Raw genomic sequence first — 25,952 nt, forward strand, 5'->3', positions numbered from 1 at the left:
AACGTTATCGGGCACACAGAAGCTTCACAGGCCCCTCTGTGGAGGATGGAGATTGGGAGGCCGGGGCTGCACGTGTGTGTGTGTGTGTGTGTGTGGGGGGGGGGTAGAAGAGACGTTATGGACACACACACACACACACAGGCAGATAAACCTCAATAGCAGGCAAACAGTGAAATACCCCCACCTACTTTCTCTCTCGTTCTCCTATATCTCCCAATTTCTCTCTCTCCTTTTCTTTCTCGGGCGTTAGAACAATCTTAATGCGTGATCTTATCTCCTTTAAAATACGGTTTCTCATTATTTCATTCCCCCTGCTTTCTGTCTCTCTCAAACACACACTTCTTTGATGAGAATCCATTCATGGATTTAATGGATTTCTCCTGCCTTTACTCCGGGATCTAGGAGATGCCTTCAAACATTCCGGCCGGCCCAGGCTTCAAGCTTCAAGACCGACCGGGCTGGGGCGGATTGCAAAGGACAGCATTTTTCTACCTCAGCATCAAAAGAATAAGACATTTCAGCTCAGAAAACAGCCGGCCCAGTCAATATGGAGCTGAAACTGGCCAACGTCAATCGCACATGAAATAACTGCCATGAAACTGCGCTGGAACTTGGAACTTTTTTCGCCCATCATTCCTATGTCAAACTTTTTTAAATCACAGATAAAAAGAGGGGGGGAAAAAGTTTCCTACGTAACTTTCGCCTAACGTTTGAGCTCGCTTCTGACCCGGTGTGTGCATTTCCAGCTAAAAAGGACCAACTGGATTTTGGGCTGAAACTCATCAGTTCTCTTTTAAAGAAAAGTATGCCACATATCTATCACATTGCAGAGGGTGTATAAACCTAGTTCAACTCCGCTCAGAATTTCAGTTGGACATCAGACCCTCTGACATCTGCAGGTCATCATAATATTACCCTGCCGTCTCAGATGGAAAATAGGAGGGAAGAAGAAACGACTAAATGAGTTACGGCTGGTAAACAACTCTTAAGTGTCTGGTGTGATTGGTTTTATGTGAGAGGAAGAGAAACAGACAGGAAAAGAGGCGTTCCTTCATACTTCATATACTATACAGTCATGCACTATCTCACCAACTGTCATTCTCTCCCATACTAACTCTTCTATATGGATCCAAAATGGAGCTGGGTGCCCTGGCGGTCCCTGCATTCCGGTCCTAATGCAGTGCAGCTGGGCTGGGGCCTAATGAAAGAGAGGCTCTTTGATGGGCCCTGCTCAGGATTAGGCTCTGATCAACACCACCTTCCCTGGGCTTCCTGCTCAACCTGCACGGGATTATGGGTGATTTCCCAGCCCTGGGCTGTATTACGTGCAATGGAGGGTCTATTGGACATAATGAACAGGGGCTGGGAGGGGCTATTAGACATAATGAACAGGGGCTGGGAGGGGCTATTGGACATAATGAACAGCGGCTGGGAGGGGCTATTAGACATAATGAACAGGGGCTGGGAGGGGCTATTGGACATAATGAACAGGGGCTGGGAGGGGCTATTAGACATAATGAACAGGGGCTGGGAGGGGCTATTAGACATAATGAACAGGGGCTGGGAGGGGCTATTAGACATAATGAACAGGGGCTGGGAGGGGCTATTGGACATAATGAACAGGGGCTGGGAGGGGCTATTAGACATAATGAACAGGGGCTGGGAGGGGCTATTAGACATAATGAACAGGGGCTGGGAGGGGCTATTAGACATAATGAACAGGGGCTGGGAGGGGCTATTAGACATAATGAACAGGGGCTGGGAGGGGCTATTAGACATAATGAACAGGGGCTGGGAGGGGCTATTAGACATAATGAACAGGGGCTGGGAGGGGCTATTAGACATAATGAACAGGGTCTGGGAGGGGCTATTAGACATAATGAACAGGGGCTGGGAGGGGCTATTAGACATAATGAACAGGGGCTGGGAGGGGCTATTAGACATAATGAACAGGGGCTGGGAGGGGCTATTAGACATAATGAACAGGGGCTGGGAGGGGCTATTAGACATCCAGTCCATTATTACTACCTCTTCTTTTACTTGTAGTCCCCTAACCCCCTACTCTCCATATACCCCTGAAGCTACAAAGTTAATTCTTGACTAGAATACAAATGGAAGGCTAACCTGTTGGGGTGGCTGGTTAAATGTGTAGCATTATTAAACCCTGCCTGTCAGACAGGTTCTGAAAGGTCTCCTTAGTTAATAGTCAGTCAGTCAGATGATGTCAGTTACTCAGTTAGATGATGTCAGTCGGTCAGTCAGTCAGTCAGTCAGTCAGATGATGTCAGTTACTCAGTTAGATGAAGTCAGTCAGTCAGTCAGTCAGATGATGTCAGTTACTCAGTTAGATGAAGTCAGTCAGTCAGTCAGATGATGTAAGTTACTCAGTCAGTTACATGATGTCAGTCTGTCACTGAGGGGTGAGATATGGAGCGACAAACTCAGACATCGGCGACACACTGTAGCCAAACCACAATATGTAGCACTGCCAAACCCAGGCCCTCCGCTCTACTCTCACACACAAACACACACACACACACACTTTGACTCCCCCTGCAAAAGCCTAGTTCATACCGTAACCACTCATGAAAAACGATTGCTTGATAAAGAGAGAGTCAGACAGAGTCAGAGAGAGTAAAACTAGAGCAGTGTCAATGTGACTGATAGTGGAATAATCATTAATCTGTTACAGCTTTTAAAAGGAAGATTCATCTGTTACACCTTTTCACACTAGAACCGCTAAAGCAGTCATTTTGACTGCTTGTGATTTTTTTTACTCATGCCCCCCTGTCCTTGACTTTTCCTAAATAAGTCTATATACCACACTGACACTGTTAGAATCTTAATATCACAAACATAATTGGAGTTATAACCAGTTTTAGGAGGGCATGTTATTTCTCCCAACAGTAGGGCCTGCCCCACTCCTTTACCCAACAGTAGGGCCTGCTCCGCTCCTTCTCCCAACAGTAAGGCCTGCCCCACTCCTTTACCCAACAGTAGGGCTTGCTCCGCTCCTTCTCCCAACAGTAGGGCCTGCCCCGCTCCTTTTCCCAACTGTAAGGCCTGCCCCACTCCTTTACCCAACAGTAGGGCCTGCTCCGCTCCTTCTCCCAACAGTAGGGCCTGCTCCGCTCCTTCTCCCAACAGTAAGGCCTGCCCCGCTCCTTTAGCCAACAGTAGGGCCTGCTCCGCTCCTTCTCCCAACAGTAGGGCCTGCTCCGCTCCTTCTCCCAACAGTAGGGCCTGCTCCGCTCCTTCTCCCAACAGTAAGGCCTGCCCCGCTCCTTTACCCAACAGTAGGGCCTGCTCCGCTCCTTCTCCCAACAGTAGGGCCTGCTCCGCTCCTTCACCCAACAGTAGGGCCTGCTCCGCTCCTTCTCCCAACAGTAGGGCCTGCTCCGCTCCTTCTCCCAACAGTAGGGCCTGCTCCACTCCTTCTCCCAACAGTAGGGCCTGCTCCGCTCCTTCTCCCAACAGTAGGGCCTGCTCCGCTCCTTCTCCCAACAGTAAGGCCTGCCCCACTCCTTTACCCAACAGTAGGGCCTGCTCCGCTCCTTCTCCCAACAGTAGGGCCTGCTCCACTCCTTCTCCCAACAGTAGGGCCTGCTCCGCTCCTTCTCCCAACAGTAGGGCCTGCTCCGCTCCTTCTCCCAACAGTAAGGCCTGCCCCACTCCTTTACCCAACAGTAGGGCCTGCTCCGCTCCTTCTCCCAACAGTAGGGCCTGCCCCGCTCCTTCTCCCAACAGTAAGGCCTGCCCCACTCCTTTACCCAACAGTAGGGCCTGCTCCGCTCCTTCTCCCAACAGTAGGGCCTGCTCCGCTCCTTCTCCCAACAGTAGGGCCTGCCCCGCTCCTTCTCCCAACAGTAAGGCCTGACCCACTCCTTTACCCAACAGTAGGGCCTGCTCCGCTCCTTCTCCCAACAGTAGGGCCTGCTCCGCTCCTTCTCCCAACAGTAAGGCCTGCCCCGCTCCTTCTCCCAACAGTAGGGCCTGCTCCGCTCCTTCTCCCAACAGTAGGGCCTGCTCCGCTCCTTCTCCCAACAGTAGGGCCTGCTCCGCTCCTTCTCCCAACAGTAAGGCCTGCCCCGCTCCTTTACCCAACAGTAGGGCCTGCCCCGCTCCTTTACCCAACAGTAGGGCCTGCTCCGCTCCTTCACCCAACAGTAAGGCCTGCCCCGCTCCTTCACCCAACAGTAGGGCCTGCTCCGCTCCTTCTCCCAACAGTAGGGCCTGCTCCGCTCCTTCTCCCAACAGTAGGGCCTGCTCCGCTCCTTCTCCCAACAGTAGGGCATGCTCGGCTCCTTCTCCCAACAGTAGGGGCTTCTCCGCTCCTTCTTCCAACAGTAGGGCCTGCTCCGCTCCTTCTCCCAACAGTAGGGCCTGCTTCGCTCCTTCTCCCAACAGTAGGGCCTGCTCTACTCCTTCTCCCAACAGTAGGGCCTGCTTAGCTCCTTCCCCCGAACAGTAGGGCCTGCTTCGCTCCTTCTCCCAACAGTAGGGCCTGCTTCGCTCCTTCTCCCAACAGTAGGGCCTGCTCTAATCCTTCTCCCAACAGTAGGGCCTGCTTCGCTCCTTCTCCCAACAGTAGGGCCTGCTTCGCTCCTTCTCCCAACAGTAGGGCCTGCCCTACTCTTTCTCCCAACAGTAGGGCCTGCTCTACTCCTTCTCCCAACAGTAGGGCCTGCTCCACTCCTTCTCCCAACAGTAGGGCCTGCTTCGCTCCTTCTCCCAACAGTAAGGCCTGCTCTACTCCTTCTCCCAACAGTAGGGCCTGCTTCGTTCCTTCTCCCAACAGTAGGGCCACCTCCACTCCTTCTCCCAACAGTAGGGCCTGCTCTACTCCTTCTCCCAACAGTAGGGCCTGCTCCACTCCTTCTCCCAACAGTAGGGCCTGCTTCGCTCCTTCTCCCAACAGTAGGGCCTGCTCTACTCCTTCTCCCAACAGTAGGGCCTGCTTCCTTCCTTCTCACAACAGTAGGGCCTGCTTCCTTCCTTCTCCCAACAGTAGAGCCTGCTCTACTCCTTCTCCCAACAGTAGGGCCTGCTTCGCTCCTTCTCCCAACAGTAGGGCCTGCTTCACTCCTTCTCCCAACAGTAGGGCCTGCTTCCTTCCTTCTCCCAACAGTAGGGCCACCTCCACTCTTTCTCCCAACAGTAGGGCCTGCTCTACTCCTTCTCCCAACAGTAGGGCCTGCTCCACTCCTTCTCCCAACAGTAGGGCCTGCTTCGCTCCTTCTCCCAACAGTAGGGCCTGCTCTACTCCTTCTCCCAACAGTAGGGCCTGCTTCCTTCCTTCTCCCAACAGTAGGGCCTGCTTCCTTCCTTCTCCCAACAGTAGAGCCTGCTCTACTCCTTCTCCCAACAGTAGGGCCTGCTTCGCTCCTTCTCCCAACAGTAGGGCCTGCTTCACTCCTTCTCCCAACAGTAGGGCCTGCTTCCTTCCTTCTCCCAACAGTAGGGCCACCTCCACTCCTTCTCCCAACAGTAGGGCCTGCTTCGCTCCTTCTCCCAACAAGCTCCACTCCTTCTCCCAACATTAGGGCCTGCTTCGCTCCTTCTCCCAACAGTAGGGCCTGCTTCGCTCCTTCTCCCAACAGTAGGGCCTGCTCCGCTCCTTCTCCCAACAGTAGGGCCTGCTCTACTCCTTCTCCCAACAGTAGCGCCACCTCCACTCCTTCTCCCAACAGTAGGGCCTGCTCTACTCCTTCTCCCAACAGTAGGGCCTGCTTCGCTCCTTCTCCCAACAGTAGGGCCACCTCCACTCCTTCTCCCAACAGTAGGGCCTGCTCTACTCCTTCTCCCAACAGTAGGGCCTGCTCTATTCTTTCTCCCAACAGTAGGGCCTGCTTCACTCCTTCTCCCAACAGTAGGGCCACCTCCACTCCTTCTCCCAACAGTAGGGCCTGCTCTATTCTTTCTCCCAACAGTAGGGCCTGCTTCGCTCCTTCTCCCAACAGTAGGGCCTGCTCTACTCCTTCTCCCAACAGTAGGGCCTGCTTTGCTCCTTCTCCCAACAGTAGGGCCACCTCCACTCCTTCTCCCAACAGTAGGGCCTGCTCTATTCTTTCTCCCAACAGTAGGGCCTGCTCTATTCTTTCTCCCAACAGTAGGGCCTGCTTCGCTCCTTCTCCCAACAGTAGGGCCACCTCCACTCCTTCTCCCAACAGTAGGGCCTGCTCTATTCTTTCTCCCAACAGTAGGGCCCGCTTCGCTCCTTCTCCCAACAGTAGGGCCACCTCCACTCCTTCTCCCAACAGTAGGGCCTGCTCTATTCTTTCTCCCAACAGTAGGGCCTGCTCTACTCCTTCTCCCAACAGTAGGGCCTGCTCTACTCCTTCTCCCAACAGTAGGGCCTGCTCTACTCCTTCTCCCAACAGTAGGGCCTGCTCTACTCCTTCTCCCAACAGTAGGGCCTGCTCTACTCCTTCTCCCAACAGTAGGGCCTGCTTCACTCCTTCCGACAGTTGAAACTGCAGTGCCCAGCTGATAATCACCCAGCTGATAATCACCCCGACAATTGCCTCGAAACTGAACCTAAACTATACCGAAACTAATATCACACATATAACAGATGAAATAAATTAAGTAAAGTATGATGCGGAGAATGGGTGAATTGATGAGCGAGGGGAAGCATAATTATGCATTCACCAACAGGGCGGACCATTCTACTGTATTGATCCATTCTAATCTTCAAATGGTATGTACCCTATATCAGTTCACCCAATCAAAGCAGTCTGATCAGTACTCTGGCCTACTATGAGTAGGCTACACAGCGAGAGCGTGCGTAATTGTACATGCTGAACGACTTTCAATCTCTGGGAAAATATCCACATCGGGCAGCAGACGCGAGCATAGGAGAATGTGGTGATGAGGCTTGTGGAACCTTATGTTAGCAAGGGGAGCAATGTCACCATGGACAATTTCTTCACTCCACTGTCAATGGCGAACAAGTTGCTTACAAGTCTGGCTGGCACCATGAACAAAGTGAGGCGGGAGCTCCCTCCCTCTGCGCAGCCGTTACAACGGTGCTGAAGAATAACTAGACAACGGAAAACAATCAAGAGAAAACCGGATACTATTAAAGTTACGAAAATTGTGTCCTTGGACCGTGCGTTTTTTGACCGTGCTTCAAGGTGATTGGGGTATATATTTTTTGGGGAGTCGTTATAAAAATAAGCTGTTACCATGTTCCAACGCATATGCTTTCTGTTTCATAGTGGTAACAAAGGCATCCACAAATAAAATTGGTTGAACACTTGAATTTGGGCGTTTTTATTATAAATCGTTTTTTTTACATATAGCAGCCTACAGTAACATAAACTAACGAAAATGCTATTGTGTTATTTTAAATAAAATACAAATCGTATTCTAATGTTACCCAAGGCTTTCATAAACACAACCAAATGATTCATTTTGCTATTAGCTATTAGCATCGACGCCCAGCGGTTCTAGTGTTAAAAGCTTCCAATCTGATAAGCAGTCCGTTATGTCCTACATACCAATAACAGGAAAAATCTGGTATACTGGTCATGACTGATTCTCCATATGTATACTACCCTACCTCTGTACCCTGTTCTTCTCTACTGGGAGTGCCATGTAGGGGTGGAAGATCATGAAAAGAGGACAGAGGGTGGAAATGGAGGATAAGAGGATAAGAGGGAGGGAGGACGTCCCTCTACCACCCCTACCACCCACTCTCTCTCCTTCTCTTGTGGCGGTGCTTTGTCCCTAGCCCACCCATCCCTCACCCCCCATCCCATCCCATCACCCACCTTATCCTGTGCCATCTCTCTCTTCCCTTCTCCCCTGGCAGTGCCATGTCCCAACCCCGCCACACTCTCTCTCTCCCCCGACCACCTCACCCACCTTCTCCTGGGCCAGTTGTCTCTCGGCCTTGTGGCTCCTCTCCAGCTCCAGGCGGATGCGGTCCATCTCGGCTCTCAGCCTGCCCAGGGAGGCCTCCTGGTCCTGGGCAGCACGCTGCCTCTCCTCCTCCCTGAGCACCCCCAGCTCCAGCAGCTGTTGCTTCCTCTGGCTGTGGGCCTGCTGCAGCTCATCCCTCAGAGAGGACACCCGCTCCTCCAGGTCTGAGATGACCTGGGGTCAGGGAGATACACACAGATACACACATGTCAAAACAGAGGTAGCACACTAAGACACTACTGTTTGGAGACACTAGTAAGTTATGTCCAGAACAACTGCCACAATGCAAATGCAACACTGTACTTTTTCCTCTCCTAGCGACTGTTTGTCACAAAAAACTGATCCGTGGTACAGGGTATTCAAATAGTAACTTTTTAGTGCAACTTTAATAATGCATGTGCAGCACACACATATCCACACACTCATGTACACAAAAAAAACACCGACACACACAAGTGGGTATGACAATCTCAGGGTCAGTCAATGACACCTGTCTCATCTGGCCCACTCTTTCAACATTCAAAGCTCTGATCAGAACTAAAACAGTGAGGGAGTATTCCAGGATGACTTGGAATGGAACAGAGAGGCCGGGGGAATCCCCGTTTGGGCTGGGAATAGAGAAGAGAGGAGCAACAACAAGCACAAGGAATGCCAGAGTGTCTGCCCGCTTAGCCAGCTCGGCAGGAAGGGAAAACACACACACACAAGGCCCTCTGATCTGTGAGTCACACAGGCTAGGCAGGGCCCACATCAAAGCGGGGGCATTCCACTAAGGTCAGCGGTCTGATTTAATGAGAGAAATTAGTGTAAATCAAAGGTCACTCAGTCAGGAGGAAAATGGGCACCGCTGCCATGTCTCATTTCAGGAAGTACAGAGAAGAGACTAGTCAGAGAACTAGAGCAGGAGTGTGTGTGTGTGTGTGTGGGTGTGTAAATCAACCCGGTCTCAGGGAAACGTTTAGGGGTGTAGTTTTGACAGGGACCTCCATTTGGAAGTCAATCTGTGGTTTGTGCGTGTGCAATGGGGATTGTGTGTTCTACCGAGTGTGCACGCCTGCAGATGTGTGTGTGTGCTTATGTGTGTGTACGAGTGTGTGTGCATGCTTTCATGTGTGTGTGTGTGTTCGCCCGCAGATGTGTGTGCTGGCTTATGTAGGGGCTGCAGTGCAGAGATGGACTGACCCCTCTCCTGACCCCTCTTCCTTTGAACTGATCTACAGCTTTGACTTTGCCCCAGCAGAGCTCTTTGATTCAGGCTGCTGCCAGAGAGAGCAGCATTACAGCCACATTACATTAGAGGAATGCTAATGACCAAGCCAACCGCATTTAAACAGACATTAACTAACAGGCAGTTAGGCAGCTTCTGGACTGGCATGGAATTATTGCACTGTAGTATGTATGTGAATAGAGATAGATATTATGGAGGAACGTGAGAGAGGGGGGAGGCAGTGAGCGAGAGAGAGAGAGAGCGAGAGAGAGCGAGAGCGAGAGCGAGAGCGAGAGCGAGAGCGAGGGGGGAGGCAGTGAGCGAGAGAGAGAGAGGGGGGAGGCAGTGAGCGAGAGAGAGAGAGAGCGAGAGAGAGCGAGAGCGAGAGCGAGAGAGAGAGAGAGAGAGAGAGAGAGAGAGAGAGAGAGAGAGAGAGAGAGAGAGAGAGAGACAGAGAGAGAGAGAGAGAGAGAGAGGGTTGTATAGTGTGAGAGGGGGAAATCTGAGGACGGTATGATAATGTGTCGTTAACTGAAGTTACGCTCAAGACTTTGTTACAGTCATACAAAATGCTTAAAGCTAGAATCCTTAGTTGCTTCATCCATTTTTGGACTTAAATTATACCCATTGATTCTTGAGGAATATAACTTAGAAATGCCTCGTGCTTAGTTTAAGTGTCGTACCCCATAAGAAACCAAAACATAAGCTTGTTTCACTCCAATGTAAACAAACACTGTATTGCCTCAAAACATGGTTAAAATGATACATTTGATATCATGGATGGTCAATCCTCGCATCCATAGCTCTGTCTATGAATTTGAGAGTGGGTATATTTCTCTAGCCCCATCCCTTAGGTTTTTAGCGCCACAGGGGCGTGGAGGACGCTTTGTTATTGTTTCAATTAAGGATTCTAGTTTTAAACTGTATGTAGCATCATGTGAATAGGAAAGGAAACACTTTGTTGCAAATAAATCACTTTTCTTCCTCTCTCCACAGACACCCTCTACTGTCCCTTCCCCTCTCTCTCCACAGACACCCTCTACTGTCCCTTCCCCTCTCTCTCCACAGACACCCTCTACTGTCCCTTCCCCTCTCTCTCCACAGACACCCTCTACTGTCCCTTCCCCTCTCTCTCCACAGACACCCTCTACTGTCCCTTCCCCTCTCTCTCCACAGACACCCTCTACTGTCCCTTCCCCTCTCTCTCCACAGACACCCTCTACTGTCCCTTCCCCTCTCTCTCCACAGACACCCTCTACTGTCCCTTCCCCTCCCTCTCCACAGACACCCTCTACTGTCCCTTCCCCTCTCTCTCCACAGACACCCTCTACTGTCCCTTCCCCTCCCTCTCCACAGACACCCGGGCATCCCAGGACAGTGAGGTTCTCTCTCGTTATGGCTTCAGTCAGTCACATGGCAATTAGAGCAGAAAGCGTCTGAAGTCTTTTTTTTTGCCGGAAAATCTCACAGAGACATCAAAGGCTGTGTCGCCACAACACCCAGATGCCATGCCTGTGTCTCACACACACACACACACACACACACATACCCAGAGACAAACAACACAGAAAAATAGGAGGATACGCACGCACAAACTCACACACGAACAGACACACACACAGAGAGAGAGACATAAACAGTGCCAGGCGTGATGGTCCACATGACTTGACTTCAAGGGCAGGCAGCTATTAGACCTGGTCCCAGAACAGCCTTTAATGTAGAATTCCCTCTTTAACTCGTCTGGCTGATCCCTCTTCCCTACAACTTTAATATGTTTGGAAAATAACATATAGGCTAATAACATATAGGCTAATAACATATAGGCTAATAACATATAGGCTAATAACATATAGGCTACTGCAACAAAAGTTGGAAATAAAAGGACTGCCAAGTATTGTTGCAGCAGGTGCATAATTGTATGCTGAACTGAAGGGTGTCAGTTTAGTCCAACAGTCCTACTCTTCATAACGGCTTTTTCATGCCATGCTGACATAAAAGGCATGATTAAATACATGTTGACTAGTATGAACGTTAAGTCAATTGTTGTATGAGGTTATACTGAATCACCTGAGGAGGCAACAATAGATATGAGAGGTGAGGAAATTGAAGAAATTGAGATTAAATAGATGAAATCCCATATTCAAATATATGAATGGATAGGGGATAGAGAGAACGAAAGACAGAGAGAGAGAGAGAGAAAGAGCCAATCTGGAGTGGAGACCACATCTGTCTGAGCTTGGACTGAACATCAATAGGGAGAAATGGAGGGAGGGAGACAGGGAATTTAAGGGACAGCTGCAGTTGGAAACAAGCTAATTTGTGGACAAGATTTAAAAACAATAGGTACTCCTACTCCAAATTCCCACACACTCACAGAAAAGCATTTCTAATAGCAATGCTTATTAGAAATCAAAATGTGGAGCTGAATTTAATCTGTAATCTAATGACTTAGATACTACAACACACAACAAACATCAGCCATTGATCTCTCTGTGTCAGCACGAAACATGTGAAAGTGAAACATCAACCAGTCCTATGAACATGCAAAATCACAAACATAACTCTAACCAACACATTGATGTTTGAAAGAGCCCAATGGCTATAGGATGTCTGGGAGGAAGGGAAGACAGGGCTGGCCTGACAAACCACCTATAGGGACTGATCAATTGTTAAATTACAAGGCAGAGAGAGAGAGAGAGAGAGAGACAACCCCCCCCCCCCCCCCCCCCCCCCCATGTCCAGCTGTCTGTTGTACCATCTTCTCTTTCATCAGGGGAAAAAGTTATTTAAAAGTTTTGACAGAGTTGTTATTTAGCCCATCACAGTGTTAAGGAGAGATCCCTCTGAGGATCTGACTCTCTCCCATGCTGTTTGAAGTCCATATGTTTCTCAGAAAATACATTGTCAGGACGCGTAAAAAAATAATAATCTGAATTAGCCATAAAAATGAGTTTTGAGTGAAGTTGCGGTAAGAAAACAAAAGAATGGCTTTGGACGAGCCAATAGAATGATCAAATGTTTCTGTTGTTCAGGACAACAAGGCTTAAATTCATTTGTAATGTTGGTGTAGTTTCTGAAGTGGAATTCTTTGGACGGACCAATAAGGAAACAGAATCCTAGGTCCTCAAAGCATGAGAAACTATAGCACTAACTAAGTGAAATAGATATGACCACTAAACAACAACAGCTCATCCCTTTACATATCCAGCTGCTTGGGGAGATAACAGATCCACTGTGCAGTAGTTGACGATCATAACACTGACAAAACAATTGATTGGGTTTCAAGCTAAAAACGAGGGAAAACATGATGATTATGGCACCAGAATATGGACTGTGTTTGTGGACAGAGAGGACAGCATGTCTCTTGAGAGTGTGTTTGATGAGGGAGTGTGTGTGTGTGTGTTCTTGTGTGTGTGCGCGTCTCCCTCTCTCTGTAGCTCTCTCTCGGTCTCTCTAATGGGGCTCTCTTCCATCCTCCTGTGCCATTGATCGGCTAACAGAACAGAGCTGGCTGTAGGCTAACACACATTTACTGTGAGCTGCTGTCCTGGCTGCACGGACTGGCAACGGACGCTGCTTTTCTCAGCTCATCCTTTCATCTTCAAAGATAATGGTTGAAATAGAGGACTTTGAGCGTGGCAAAAGCCCAGTTCACGGTTTTGGATGGTAAAAGCATCACAATGATGGTCCCAAGGCTGAGGAGGAGGATTTGGGCTAATTCCCTCTGTGTGTTGGACGCCAACTCCAAACTCCCAACCCAGCATTACACCAATCTCAAAATAACTATTTCCTCATTAGTTGATGATTCAGCAAACGCCACTGCAGCCGCAAAAAGGCACAAGAGAAGGGCCCTTAACTGGAAACGAAACAGCTAATTTAAACAGCACTGTCACTGAACAAAGCTAATTTAAACAGCACTGTCACTGCACAAAGCTAATTTAAACAGCACTGTCACTGCACAAAGCTCATTTAAACAGCACTGTCACTGCACAAAGCTAATTTAAAACAGCACTGTCACTGCACAAACCTAATTTAAACAGCAATGTCACTGCACAAAGCTAATTTAAACAGCAATGTCACTGCACAAAGCTCATTTAAACAGCAATGTCACTGCACAAAGCTCATTTAAACAGCAATGTCACTGCACAAAGCTCATTTAAACAGCAATGTCACTGCACAAAGCTCATTTAAACAGCAATGTCACTGCACAAAGCTCATTTAAACAGCAATGTCACTGCACAAAGCTCATTTAAACAGCAATGTCACTGCACAAAGCTCATTTAAACAACAATGTCACTGCACAAAGCTAATTTAAACAGCACTGTCACTGCACTACATCAACGAACAAAGTGACAGTGATGGAGACAGCTTCTCTTCTCTCAACGTTCCCTCAGAACAATGGGACCCTCTATCCACAGATGGGTGTCTAGGCCTCTGCATCCAGACTCCAGGGGCCTCATTTATCAATATTGCGTAGAAACTATTCTAAAATACTACTTACGTAACAGAATTTAAAATGTTTGTACGCATAGAAAAAGTGTGATTCATCAAACAATCCTACGAGCGTCATACGCACACCGGTAGGAGATCACCATATACCAACTGTTCACTGTATTTGGCTCGGTCAGTTGTGGCTTGACCAGTAAAGACAAAAACATAGCTACAAAGAGAGGACCATCAGGACAATTCAAGTTGCTGTAGCAATGGCAAATATACTTCAAATGAGTAGGCAACACTCACCAATGAGCCATCCATCCTCAACAGCTTCCTCCTGTAGGCATATAGGCCAACATTGCTGTTCTGCAGAATGAACGAGTCGTGCGTTCCACCTGGCCACCACATTCAGCAGCGTCTTTTGTGCATCACATAACCTATCACCTCCACATTAAATGAGTGGAAGCCTCTTCTGTCCACATAGTTGAATTCGTTTTGGGATAGAGCTTTTATGGCAATGTGGGTGCCGTCTATTGCTCCGTTCCTATTTGGGAACCCATTGATGGCAAAAAAAAAACTCCTGACTTCAACTGGTTGTGCGATGGTGTATGGAAAATGTATTCATTTTGCTGATGATTGCATCCAAAACATTGGCTCATCGAGGACTGTGAGATACAGATCGGTAAACTCACTCTGAAAAGTGCCCGTTGCCAAAAACACGAGGACAGATAGCACTTGGATGTGCACCGGAATGGCATGTACACTGATGTGGTCAAATTATGATATAGTCTGTCAAGCTAAGTTGCATGAATTCACAATGGAAATACAATTAAATCTATGTAAAAAATATACAGTATATTTCTCACAATTTCAACATACAGTACCAGTCAATAGTTTGGACACACCTACTCATTCCAGGGTTTTTCTTTATTTTTACTATTTTCTACATTGTAGAATAATAGTGAATACATCAAAACTATGAAATAACAAATACGGAATCATGTAGTAACCATTTTTTTTTTTTTTTAAATCAAAATATATTTCATATTTGAGATTCTTCAATGTAGCCACCTTTTGCCTTGATGACAGCTTTGCACACTCTTGGCATTTTCTCAATCAGCTTCATGAGGTAGTCACCTGGAATGCATTTCAATTAACAGGTGTGCCTTGTTAAAAGTTAATTTGTGGAATTTCTTTCCTTCATAATGCGTTTCAGCCAATCAGTTGTGTTGTGACAAGGTAGATACAGAAGACAGTCCTATTTGGTAAAGGACCAAATCCATATTATGAACAGCTCAAATAAGCAAAGAGATACGACAGTCCATCATTACTTTAAGACAGGATTGACAAGTCAGTCAATCCGGAAGATTTCAAGAACTTTGGAAGTTTCTTCAAGTGCAGTCGCAAAAAACATCAAGTGTTATGATGAAACTGGCTCTCATGAGGACCACCACAGGAAAGGAAGACCCAGAGTTACCTCTGCTGCAGAGGATAAGTTCATTAGAGTTACCAGCCTCAGAAATTGCAGCCCAAATAAATGCTTCACAGAGTTCAAGTAACAGACACATCAACATCAACTGTTCAGAGGAGACCGCGTGAATCAGGCCTTCATGGTCGAATTGTTGCAAAGAAACCACTACTAAAGGACACCAATAAGAAGAAGAGACTTGCTTGGGCCAAGAAACACGAGGACATTAGACCGGTGGAAATCTGTCCTTTGGTCTGATTAGTTCAAATTTGACTAATCCACAATCACCCGACCTCAACCCAATTGAGATGGTTTGGGATGAGTTGGACCGCAGAGTGAAGGAAAAGCAGCCAACAAGTGCTCAGCATATGTGGGAACTCCTTCAAGACTGTTGGAAAAGCATTCCTCATGAAGCTGGTTGAGAGAATGCCAAGAGTGTGCAAAGATGTCATCAAGGCAAAGGGTGGCTATTTGAAGAATTGCAAATATAAAATATATTTTGATTTGTTTAACACTTTTTTGGTTACTACATGATTCCATATGTGTTATTTCACTGATGTCTTCACTATTATTCTACAATGTAGAAAATAGTACAAATAAAGAAAAACCCTTGACTGAGTAGGTGTGTCCAAACCTTTGACTGGTACTGTATATTTTTCCCATTCACTAGGCTACGGATGACAAGCAGTTCCCATATTCCACCACTTGGAACTGTGCGTATGCATGGTCATGGCTGTGTGTACACTCAAACGTTCATATTGATAAGTCTCACACTTTGTGTGGAAATGATCCCATGCATGTTTACGCACAGATTTGTGCCTAAGCATGATTGATAAATGAGATAAAAAACAAAAGAATGACAAAAACTGAATGACTAAAAAGCACCCCAAGGAAAAGCAGAGCTAAAAATATGCATTTTAAGATCTCTTAAATATGTCCACAGTTTCGGCCCCCCTCAGGTTCTCTGGCAGGCTATTACAGAGGCTGGTATAATAACTTAAAGCTCCCTCTCCATGCCTCTTGGTCCTAGGCTTTGGGGTAGTTAAAAGGCCAGTGTCAGAGGACCTGAGGAACCTACTGGGTATATAACTTAAAAGCATGTCTGACATGTATAGGGGTGCACAATCGTGGATTGATATAAAAACCAATAAAATAATCTCAAAATTAATTCTAAAACTGACAGGTACCTAGTGCAGAGACCTTAAAACCGGTGTAATGTGTGCTCTCCGTCTGGTCTTTGTCAGTACCCGTGCTGCAGCATTCTGTATGTTTTGCAGTTGACCAATGGCTTTCTTGGGTAGACCAGACAGGAGAGCATTACAGTAGTCAAACCTGCTTGTCATAAAAGCATGGATGAGTCTCTCTGTATCAGAGAGAAAAACGGCCGCACCTTGGCAATGTTCCTCAGGTGGTAAAAAGCTATTTTGGTCACATTCCTAATGTGTGATTCGAAATTTAGTTCAGAATCTAAAATAACACCTAGATTTTTAACCTCGTGTTTTATCTTTATTGCCTGTGAATTAAAATGTGAAACCAGATTTGCTCTCTGTACTTTGGCTCCAACAATAAGTACCATGGTCTTGTCTTGATTTAGCTGGAGGAAGTTGTGAGCCATCCAAGTATTTAAATCACTAATAGTCTAGTAATTTATCCGTGGAGCTAAAATCCTCTGGTGACACAAAAATGTAAAGTTGTGTATTGTCTGCGTAGCAGTGAAAATCAATGCTGTGCTTTCTGATAACGCTGCCAAAGGTTTACATATATAAACCGAACAGTACCGGCCCCAAAATCCAACCTTATGGAACGCCATATGTAATATGTATTTTCTCTGAGTTATGTTCACCAAGGGTGACAAAAAAACTCTTGACCGGTTAAATAGGTCCTAAACCAATTTAGAACCGGAGAGGCCAACCCAACTCTTCAGTCTGTCCAGAAGGACATCATGGTCAACAGTGTTGAATGTAGCACTTAAATCCAAGAGTACAAGGACAGAGAGCTGTTTGGCATCTGTGTTGGCTCTAAGATCATTTACCACTTTAACTAAGGCTGTCTCTGTGCTGTGGTGGACACAAAAACCAGATTGGATTTTTTTTTAAATACAGTTGGCACATAAAAAATCATTTAGCTGTTTGAAAACGAATTTGTCCGGAATGTTGCTTAAGAATGGAAGGTTGGAGATTGGCCGAAAATTGCTAAGAGCTGAAGAATCTAGATTACCTTTCTTCAGAAGGGGTTTCACCATAGCAGTTTTTAGCGCAGTGGGGAAACTGCCTGTGAACAGGGAGTGATTAACAATAGTTTGCACTTCTTCAGATATGCAATTAAAAACAGTTTTGAAGAAGGTGGTGGGGATAGGATTGAGAAGGCAGGTAGAAGGTTTAAGTTGTGATATCACTTTCCTGAGCATGTCTGTGTCAACCAGGGAAAATGAATCCATAGTGCCTTTGCGTGGTAGGCTAGGGCACAAAACTTCTCATCAGGTCTTGCTTGACTGATACCCAGCCTAATGTTGATTATCTTATCTCTGCAAACTTATCACATTTAGATGTGGAGGAAAGTTCACATAGGTTTGAGGGGGTAGGATGTATCAGGCAATCAATGGTCGAGAAGAGCACTTTCGATTAATTCTGATTAATTGTGATCAAGTTAGAAAAATGAACCCGTCTGGCATTTCTAATTGCCCTCAGATTATCATAATGGACCTGCAACTTTGACTTTCTCCACTTCTGCTCTGCCTTTCTGCAATGTTTATTTAATTGATCGCTTTAATTGAGCTGTCCCTGTCCAGACTCCAGGTCTTTATTTAGCTTGGTAACACAGACAGTTGTCTCTGTCCAGACTACAGGCCTTTATTTAGCAGGGTAACACAGACCGTTGTCTTTCCAGACTCCAGGCCTTTATTTAGCAGGGTAACACAGACAGTTGATCAGCAGAGGATCCTGGATAATAACAAACAGTGATGAGGCCAGGACAGAGAACCCCTGTGCTCCACCTCCTCCTGCTGCGTCTTCTCCTCCTCCTCCTCCTGCGTCTCCTCCTGTTCCTCCTGCGTCATCTCCTCCTCCTCCTCCTGCATCTTCTCCTCCTCTTCCTCTTGCGTCTTCTCCTCCTCCTCCTGCATCTCCTCCTCCTATGTCTCCACCTCCTCCTGCGTCTCATCCTCCTCCATGTTGGCCACGACTCATTTGTTGTCCTTCCCAACTGGTTGGGTGGGGTGGAGGCCAGCCAGGAGTCTCCTATTTATTAGACTCATCCTACCATGTGAAGGGGATGAGTCCTCACGACGTGTGACTGACATCCGCTCCCTGTGCCAGCTTTCCATAGTCAGGGAGAGAGAGAGTAAGTGAGCAACACAATCCTTCCACAGATTCCAGGAAGAGAAGGAAGAGCTGGAAAGCAGGGCCTGGATCCAATCACCTCGCCAGGAGTTTGAGTCGCTGATTCCCAAATCCTGGCAGTCACATCTGGACAGATTCTATTGTCTGTCTTCCTCACACACAAGATAGTGTGAGTGAGTCATTTGATGGAATGTTGAATACCACTTAAGCCTCACAATAGTGAAAAGTACAAAGTAGTAGGAATTAAAGTGCATTTAAGCTATGCTTGCCGGTTTCAGAAAGCGTTCATGTTTTCTGGATGCGTCAACAAAATACTCTGCTTTTCAACATTCCTCTTTCAAAACTCTCTGGACTTTCAGAATCTGTGGAGGTTGAATTCCCCATTAATTTCCATCTGTATGACAGAGTTTCAAAGGGGTAAACATCTTTGGTAACGCAAAACTACTTCATAATATGGGACTTAACGTGATGTTAAAAAAGCTAATCTTTCCAATTGGCTCATTCATCCCCCCTCCTGTCCCCTGTAACTATTCCCCAGGTCGTTACTATAAATGAGAATGTGCTCTCAGTCAACTTACCTGGTAAAATAAGGGTAAAATAAATAAATACAAATAACATATGTAAATTCTGGAGCCCAACTGCTGCTCTCCAAGAACCATAACCACAGAGAGAAGTTCTGTTTAATTTATTTTTAATTGGGGGAGGGGAGATTTTGGGGTGCGTTGTGGCTCGATGTGGCTCCACATAATCGTATGGTGGAGCGATGGCCATGGCAGACAGACTAACCAGAATAGTGGAGTGGCTGCCAACAGAACGCTCAAATCATAGTTGAGAGTGTGTTCAGTGTAGCTGTGTATGTGTGTGTGTGCGTGTGTGTATGTGTGTGTATGTGTGTGTATGTGTATGGAGGAAGATGATATCTTCTCTTCCACTGACAGCAGCAGGCCATAATGAAAGCTGTCACCTCTGCCATATAGAACAGTGTGTACTTTCAAATGTATGGAAAGGATGAACATGAAATAACAATGTTTCTAAAACATTTGACTGTTTGACCTTGAAATGCTACTGTTTTAATGCCATCATTCTATAGTTCTAATCATATTGCTATTAATTAATTTATGACCAATAATGTCAAATAGTAAAGACATTTTATTGATTTATTTATTCCCCATTTAAGTCTAAATGCTTTTAAATCTTGGCCTATACTATTTCATCCTAGGCCTACTTCTTAAAAATTATAATAATCCTAATGATAGAAAATAAAGTTTCTTAACGGCGAAATTCCATTCCTTTCTGTTGTTCGTACGCAGTTGTGTAACCTGGGAACCATCTGTGCCCGCCGTTCGCTGCAAAAACATTTGAGAGTCGCCGTTTGTCCAAATGTCCATAAATACTGAATGTGCACGGCTGGACCCCTAGTCTCCAGCCAGGAGCCAATAAACAAGCCCTCGCCATGCTGACATTCTACATTTCATCTGGAGGCTTGAGGAGTCAAATACATCCCCAGACGGGGGCTGCTCTGTCAAATGGCTTCCCACAGAGTCTCCATGCTAGCCAGGCAGGAGAAGCGGCGAGGAGAGGGGCGATGGAGGGAAAAGAGTGGAGCAGGGCTACAGGGAGAGGAAACCTGCTGGAATCATAATAGCCTTAAATAGGCCTGGGGATGGGGACTCCATCAATATAGCCCCAAATGTCATTTAGCCATTGTGGCGGTAGTGTGTTGTTGTAATGGGAAAGTAACTGGTGCTTATGGGAGGGAGATGGCTACCTGCGGTGAGGGGAGAATGCCATGTACAGCCTGTTCCTCCGTAGGGGGCTTACGGGGCACTCACCGTGCGCTGCTGCTACTGGTACACGGCTGATACCGACCCCGGTGAACCGGGGAAAGAAAGGAGAGAAATACAACCCAGGGTTTTGGGAATAAAAGGCCAGAGCTACTGCACAGCGACCAAGATATTTCCTTTATCTGGCAACCTGTGGTTTCCAGGCGTTTCAAGTCTTTCACTTCTAGCATGGAACCCTGCCGCGAAACCAGGAAAAAAATACAGAATCGCATTAGAAGTTAGCACTGTGTGATAATAAAAAATGTTTGCGGTTTAATCGGCATTTCACTTTTCCATTAATTCGCGGTCCTTCCTAAAAAAAAAAAGGTTTCGCAAATAAAATACTTTTTGATTTAAATAAGAATTCGGAATTCTTTCCTTTCCGCTCACACACACCCGCACCCCTACAACACAACCGCCTGCAAAAACACAAATTCTGCACAGAAATCGCACCTAGCAGCAGGTGAGAAAGTACTACTCACAGCGTTTTTGAAAGCCCAGCACCACAGAACGTCAATGGCGGTGCAGATCAGAGGAGAGTAGTGAGACCCCCTACCTGGGCGTTGCGTTGCCTCCACTCCTGGGTCTGCTGCTGGTGCTGGTGCAGGGCGGCCCGCGCCTCCACCTCCTGCTGGCGCTGCTGGACCAGATTGTCCCTCTCCGTGCTGTACTGTTGCTGTAGACGCATCCTCTCCTGCTCCTGCCCTGCACGCTGCTCGCACATCTGATTGGACAACAGGAGGAGAGAGGAAGAAGACTACAATCAGCCCCAGCCCTGTCGTCATGACAATTTGTCCATCAATCCACCCATGCATCCCTTCCATCCCTACCCACACGCCAATGCGCCCCGCCGTTGCACAAACGGCAGGACCAAAACAAAAACGACTTGATGACTCCACGACATAACGCAATTCTTTTACATTATTATTACCTCACGCACACTCTTCCCCCCCGTCCCCACCCTAATTCAATCCCACAATCTCTCGCTCTCTCTCCAAATCGGACTTCTGTCGCCCCTCTCCTATCGGCATATAAAAGAGCAGTTAGCTTGGGCTGTCTATGCAGGGAGGCTGTGAGGGGTTAGCCATCTGGCTACTGGAGGAGCTACCCTGGCCCCATGCTATGAGTCTCACAGCGTGGGGAAATCGGCTTAGTAAGGGCGATGCCTATCATCATTATACTACGCCCCACTCAGAGGACGTGAGGAGAAGGAAGAAAGGAACACAAACTTCGGAGGGGAGATCGAACGTGTTAGTTCTACCTGTCATCATATTTATTCAGAGTCCGACAGACTGCCGCAGAAGAATCAAATCATACAATCTCAGTGTTCGCTTTAAAATGTTGGGACATTCAACTCGGCTGGTTGTCTATCGCCGCCAAATGATTGTAGCTGTACGGGTCTACGCTGACAATGAGCGAGTATTTGGAAGACAAAATAACAAAAAGCTTCCGATAAGCTGACCAACAGAAATGCTACTCTAACCGACACACTGAGACAGTGAGTCATCGCCTGATAGAATTAACACAAAACCTAAAAGAAAAAAGACGGGGGAAAAACACAAAAGAATCCTCCAAAAGAAAGAACCCTTTTACAAACATACCATGCTGTCAGTCAGCTGAGCTAGGCTATCCCAGTGTCTACAGACAGCTCCACTCTGCAGCGTTAGCTCTGTTAGCCTAGCGCTGTGGATCTGACACGAGTCACCTGCTGTGAGGTAAAGCCTGGTGGCGGAGTGCTGAGAATGCTAAAGCCCAAGCACCGCCAGTCTCTGCCTTTTTCCCAGGCTCCGCTCACTCTGCTCTCACTCCCCCATGGCGGGGTACCCGTGACCCTGTCCCGTCCCTGCGGTGTGCTCCCCTGCCGGGGCTGAGAAAGGCCAGCAGGGGCCCTGGGCTGGGGCCCAGCTCCAGCTCCAGCTTTGAAGCTAATCCTCCACACATTGTGCTCCCCCGGCACCCTACCTGGGCCTGCCACAGACAGACAGACAGAGCCAGAGACTAGGCAGTTAGACAGCCCTAGTCCCAGCCCATAGGTTTAGCCCATAGCTCCAGACACTGCTTATGCTTAGGCTAATGCTATTCTGGGGATGAATGGGTCTATCGACAGGAAGCTGGATTCCTCACTCGGTGGAGAGAGAGAAGGCCACAAAATACACTTCTATTAGCCACGCAGGATTTCAGGGTTTCCCTCCTACTTGCGTTTGGGTAGATTTGCAAACTGGAAGGAAAGGGAGGGAGGGAGTGATGACTGAATAAAATGTTATACCTGGAGTTTCTCTGCCTTTCTTTTATTGGTGTTGACCATCTATGGATACATTCTACCAAAACACACACACACACACTACTAAAACACTCAATCACTCACATACTACCAAAACACTCACTCATACATACTACCAAAACACTCACTCACACATACTACTAAAACACTCACTCACACATACTACCAAAACACTCACTCACACATACTACCAAAACACTCACTCACACATACTACCAAAACACTCACTCACACATACTACCAAAACACTCACTCACACATACTACCAAAACACTCACTCACACATACTACCAAAACACTCACTCACACATACTACCAAAACACTCACTCACACATACTACTAAAACACACACACACACAAGTGGGACATAAACAGTAGTTTTCAGAAAGACATCACACAGCTAGAGAGCTTATTTCTAGGGCAAAACCCTCTTAGACAGTGTACCACAAACACAAACAAAGCATTGTGTGAGACTGGCCTGGCCATCTTCCGTATTATTGTCATTGGAGATGTTTGGCTTCGCTGGTCCCACAGAGTTAATACATGACATCTGCTCTGTAATTCAATTCCATTCACTATAATATAATTAATTCAGTAATATAATAGAGTCCCAATCATATCTAGCAACTGGATTTCAGTCATGCAGAATCACGCCATAGATCATGATTCATATCTCCACAGCAAGTCAGAGTCTGATGGGCTGACTGATAGGTGGCTAATTCCTACAGAAAACTACAACAACAGCGTGACACCCGACAACAGGAGAGACAAGTGGGGAAGTGTTGGCTTACTGTTTTGTGTGACCATCCTGATTTCATTTCGGGGTTTTGGTTTTGAGAGAGAGAGGGGGGGGTTAAAAAAGTAACATAACAAAAGGAGGCAGAGGAGAGAGAGAGAGAGAGAGATGATGGAGAGACAAACATTCTTGTTACGTCACAGGCTCGCTGAAGAAAGGGCTTCTGGGTGCTGGGGCTCTTAAAGGGGCCGGTGTGGCCACGACACAGCAGGAGAGGGCCTGGGAGAAGAGCTACACAGCATGGCTCCTGTCACTGAGTGAGTCTAGAGCGGGACGGTGTTACAGCACAGCGTGTGTCCTGTCATTCAGATGCCGCTGTGTAGCGACACAGTGTGCGTCCTGTGACAGAGAGCGACTGGTGTTACAGCACAGCGTGCGTCCTGTGACAGAGAGCGACTGGTGTTACAGCACAGCGTGCGTCCTGTGACAGAGAGCGACTGGTGTTACAGCACAGCGTGCGTCCTGTGACAGAGAGCGACTGGTGTTACAGCACAGCGTGCGTCCTGTGACAGAGAGCGACTGGTGTTACAGCACAGAGTGCGTCCTGTGACAGAGAGCGACTGGTGTTAAAGCACAGCGTGCGTCCTGTGACAGAGAGCGACTGGTGTTACAGCACAGCGTGCGTCCTGTGACAGAGAGCGACTAATGTTACAGCACAGCGTGCGTCCTGTCACTGAGGAGCTCCTGTCATTGAGATGGGCCTGGGTGTAGTGGCACTGTAGGGCTACTAACATAGAGAGAGGACTAGGGGGGGTGTGACAGGACGGGACAGGGTGAGAATTAGGAAAGAGACAGTGAGATAACCAGCCACTGCTACTGTTGCCCCAGGAGGGTTACCCCAAACCTCAGGGAGGGGGAGAGGGAGAAAAGGGAGGAAGGAGAGAGGGAGAACTGTCTGGCCTCAGCAGGGGAGGAAGGAGAGAGGGAGAACTGTCTGGCCTCAGCAGGGGAGGAAGGAGAGAGGGATAACTTTCTGGCCTCAGTAAGGGTGATGAGAAGGGGAGAGGGAAGAACTCCATTCTTCACAGTGGGGAGTGTAGAAGTGTGCCCTGTGTGTGTGTATGTGTCAACGTTTCTGTGTCTATGAGCGTTTCGGTGTGTGGACGCGTGTATCCTAGACCTAGACTTTGTGTTGTTCATTGTGACCAAAGATCTGAGGAGCGGGACAGATTAGTGGTTTCCGTGGGGTCCGGGGGTTACGACACCATCTATAACAGCCTTATGACCTCCCTACGTCAGTTCAACGTCAAGGAGCAGGGCTGTGAAGGGCCGGCGTGACGTCCTAATGACCTGGAGCTCAGAGGGAAACAACTCCGCTATACATGGAGCCTCTTTTAAAACTCTCACTGAAGTGACCTCAGTGGAATGTCCCTTTGTGATTGGCTCAATGGGCAAACTTGACTTGGTGACCCTGAGACACCAATCTCACTACAAGGGAACACGCAGTTGCAAAATACACATCAGACAGTCATCAGACTCTTTCTATACGCTCTGTATCTCTCTCTCGCTCCGCTCTTCCGCTCTCTTTATCTCTTAGGTGGACGTCACCGAAAAGCGACACCGAATGTGGCATTAGCACATGATGTACTGGGACAGAGAGATGTTTCTCTCAGTTTATCGCCGAAGTAAATGATACCAAGCGCCCTTAGTATGAAATAGATGCATCCCAATTCCATTGGCAACTGTCTTTTTCCATTTCCTTCCCTTGGTTAGTGTTGATTATCTTCACTTGAATATTTTCAGAACTCGGGTATTGTCTTTGATACCTTCTGTCATATGCTGTTCTCCATTTAAAAGGGATTATGAGATTTACATACCGGTAAACATTTTCAGATGTTTCAGATTCAGCAACACTGACACACAAACAATATTACAACAAGGATAAAAACCTGCTTTTGACTACAAACACACACTATTTAATGTTAGGACTGAAACGTAATTGTCACTACAACAATGAGTCCTGTGAAAACACTTTCAGACCTTCAATTGAGCTCCACTTCTGCACCTCACTTTAACTCCAATTTAATGGGCATTTAAGCGGATTTAAATAAATAAAAGGAGAATTCACAATACGATTATATTCAAACCTCAATAACCCCTGTATCGAGAGATTATTCGGAAAGGCGCAACCTCAAACCGACGATTCCACAACGGACCAAATCGGAAATGGAAAACCATTACTCTATTTGCCAGCAAAACATTGCTCTCATATCCTCCACTCCAAAACATCTCAAGCAATTAACACGCACCGCTAGTCTGTCTGCGTGTGGGGAATGAGAGTTAGAATGGTTATTAGGCGGGAGGTGGAGAGATAGAAGTGTTTTTAATGGGCTCGGAAAATCAATCATGTCTTTGACACACACTGCAATCACAGATGATACCCTAGTTAGTGACTGGATACAGTGAGAGTGAGTGGACTCTGTCTCTAGTGTCACAGATATGAGGTTGGCTCACAACAATACCAAATATTACTCATTGGATATAGTAGCCGATACAAAGGCGATTTAAAAAACATCTGTTTTTCAACTCATACACAAAGTTAAAACATAGGCTGCATATACAGCATGCTATGTAAACATGTAATGGTCTGTGTGTGTTTAGTCGTTTCAACCAATGACACCCCTTGGCATGGTAGTTAACTTCACGGCTCCAAAGAGGCTAAATTGAACAGCAATAAA

General features: G+C 47.1%; 1 pseudogene across 1 annotated transcript in view; it reads right to left on the reverse strand.

Annotated features, from left to right (window-relative positions):
- Window positions 1-25,952, reverse strand: part of LOC311103216 (centrosomal protein of 112 kDa-like) — a 118,268-nt pseudogene that overhangs the window by 19,388 nt on the left and 72,928 nt on the right. Inside the window, exons 20-21 of the transcript in view lie at window positions 20,753-20,924; window positions 7,870-8,100 (exon numbers count right to left, since the gene is read on the reverse strand). The product of the transcript in view is annotated as a centrosomal protein of 112 kDa-like (transcript). The remainder of the gene's footprint in view (window positions 1-7,869; window positions 8,101-20,752; window positions 20,925-25,952) is intronic.

Source organism: Coregonus lavaretus (assembly GCF_964263955.1).
Source record: "Coregonus lavaretus genome assembly, chromosome: 28".
NCBI classification, from domain to species: domain Eukaryota; kingdom Metazoa; phylum Chordata; class Actinopteri; order Salmoniformes; family Salmonidae; genus Coregonus; species Coregonus lavaretus.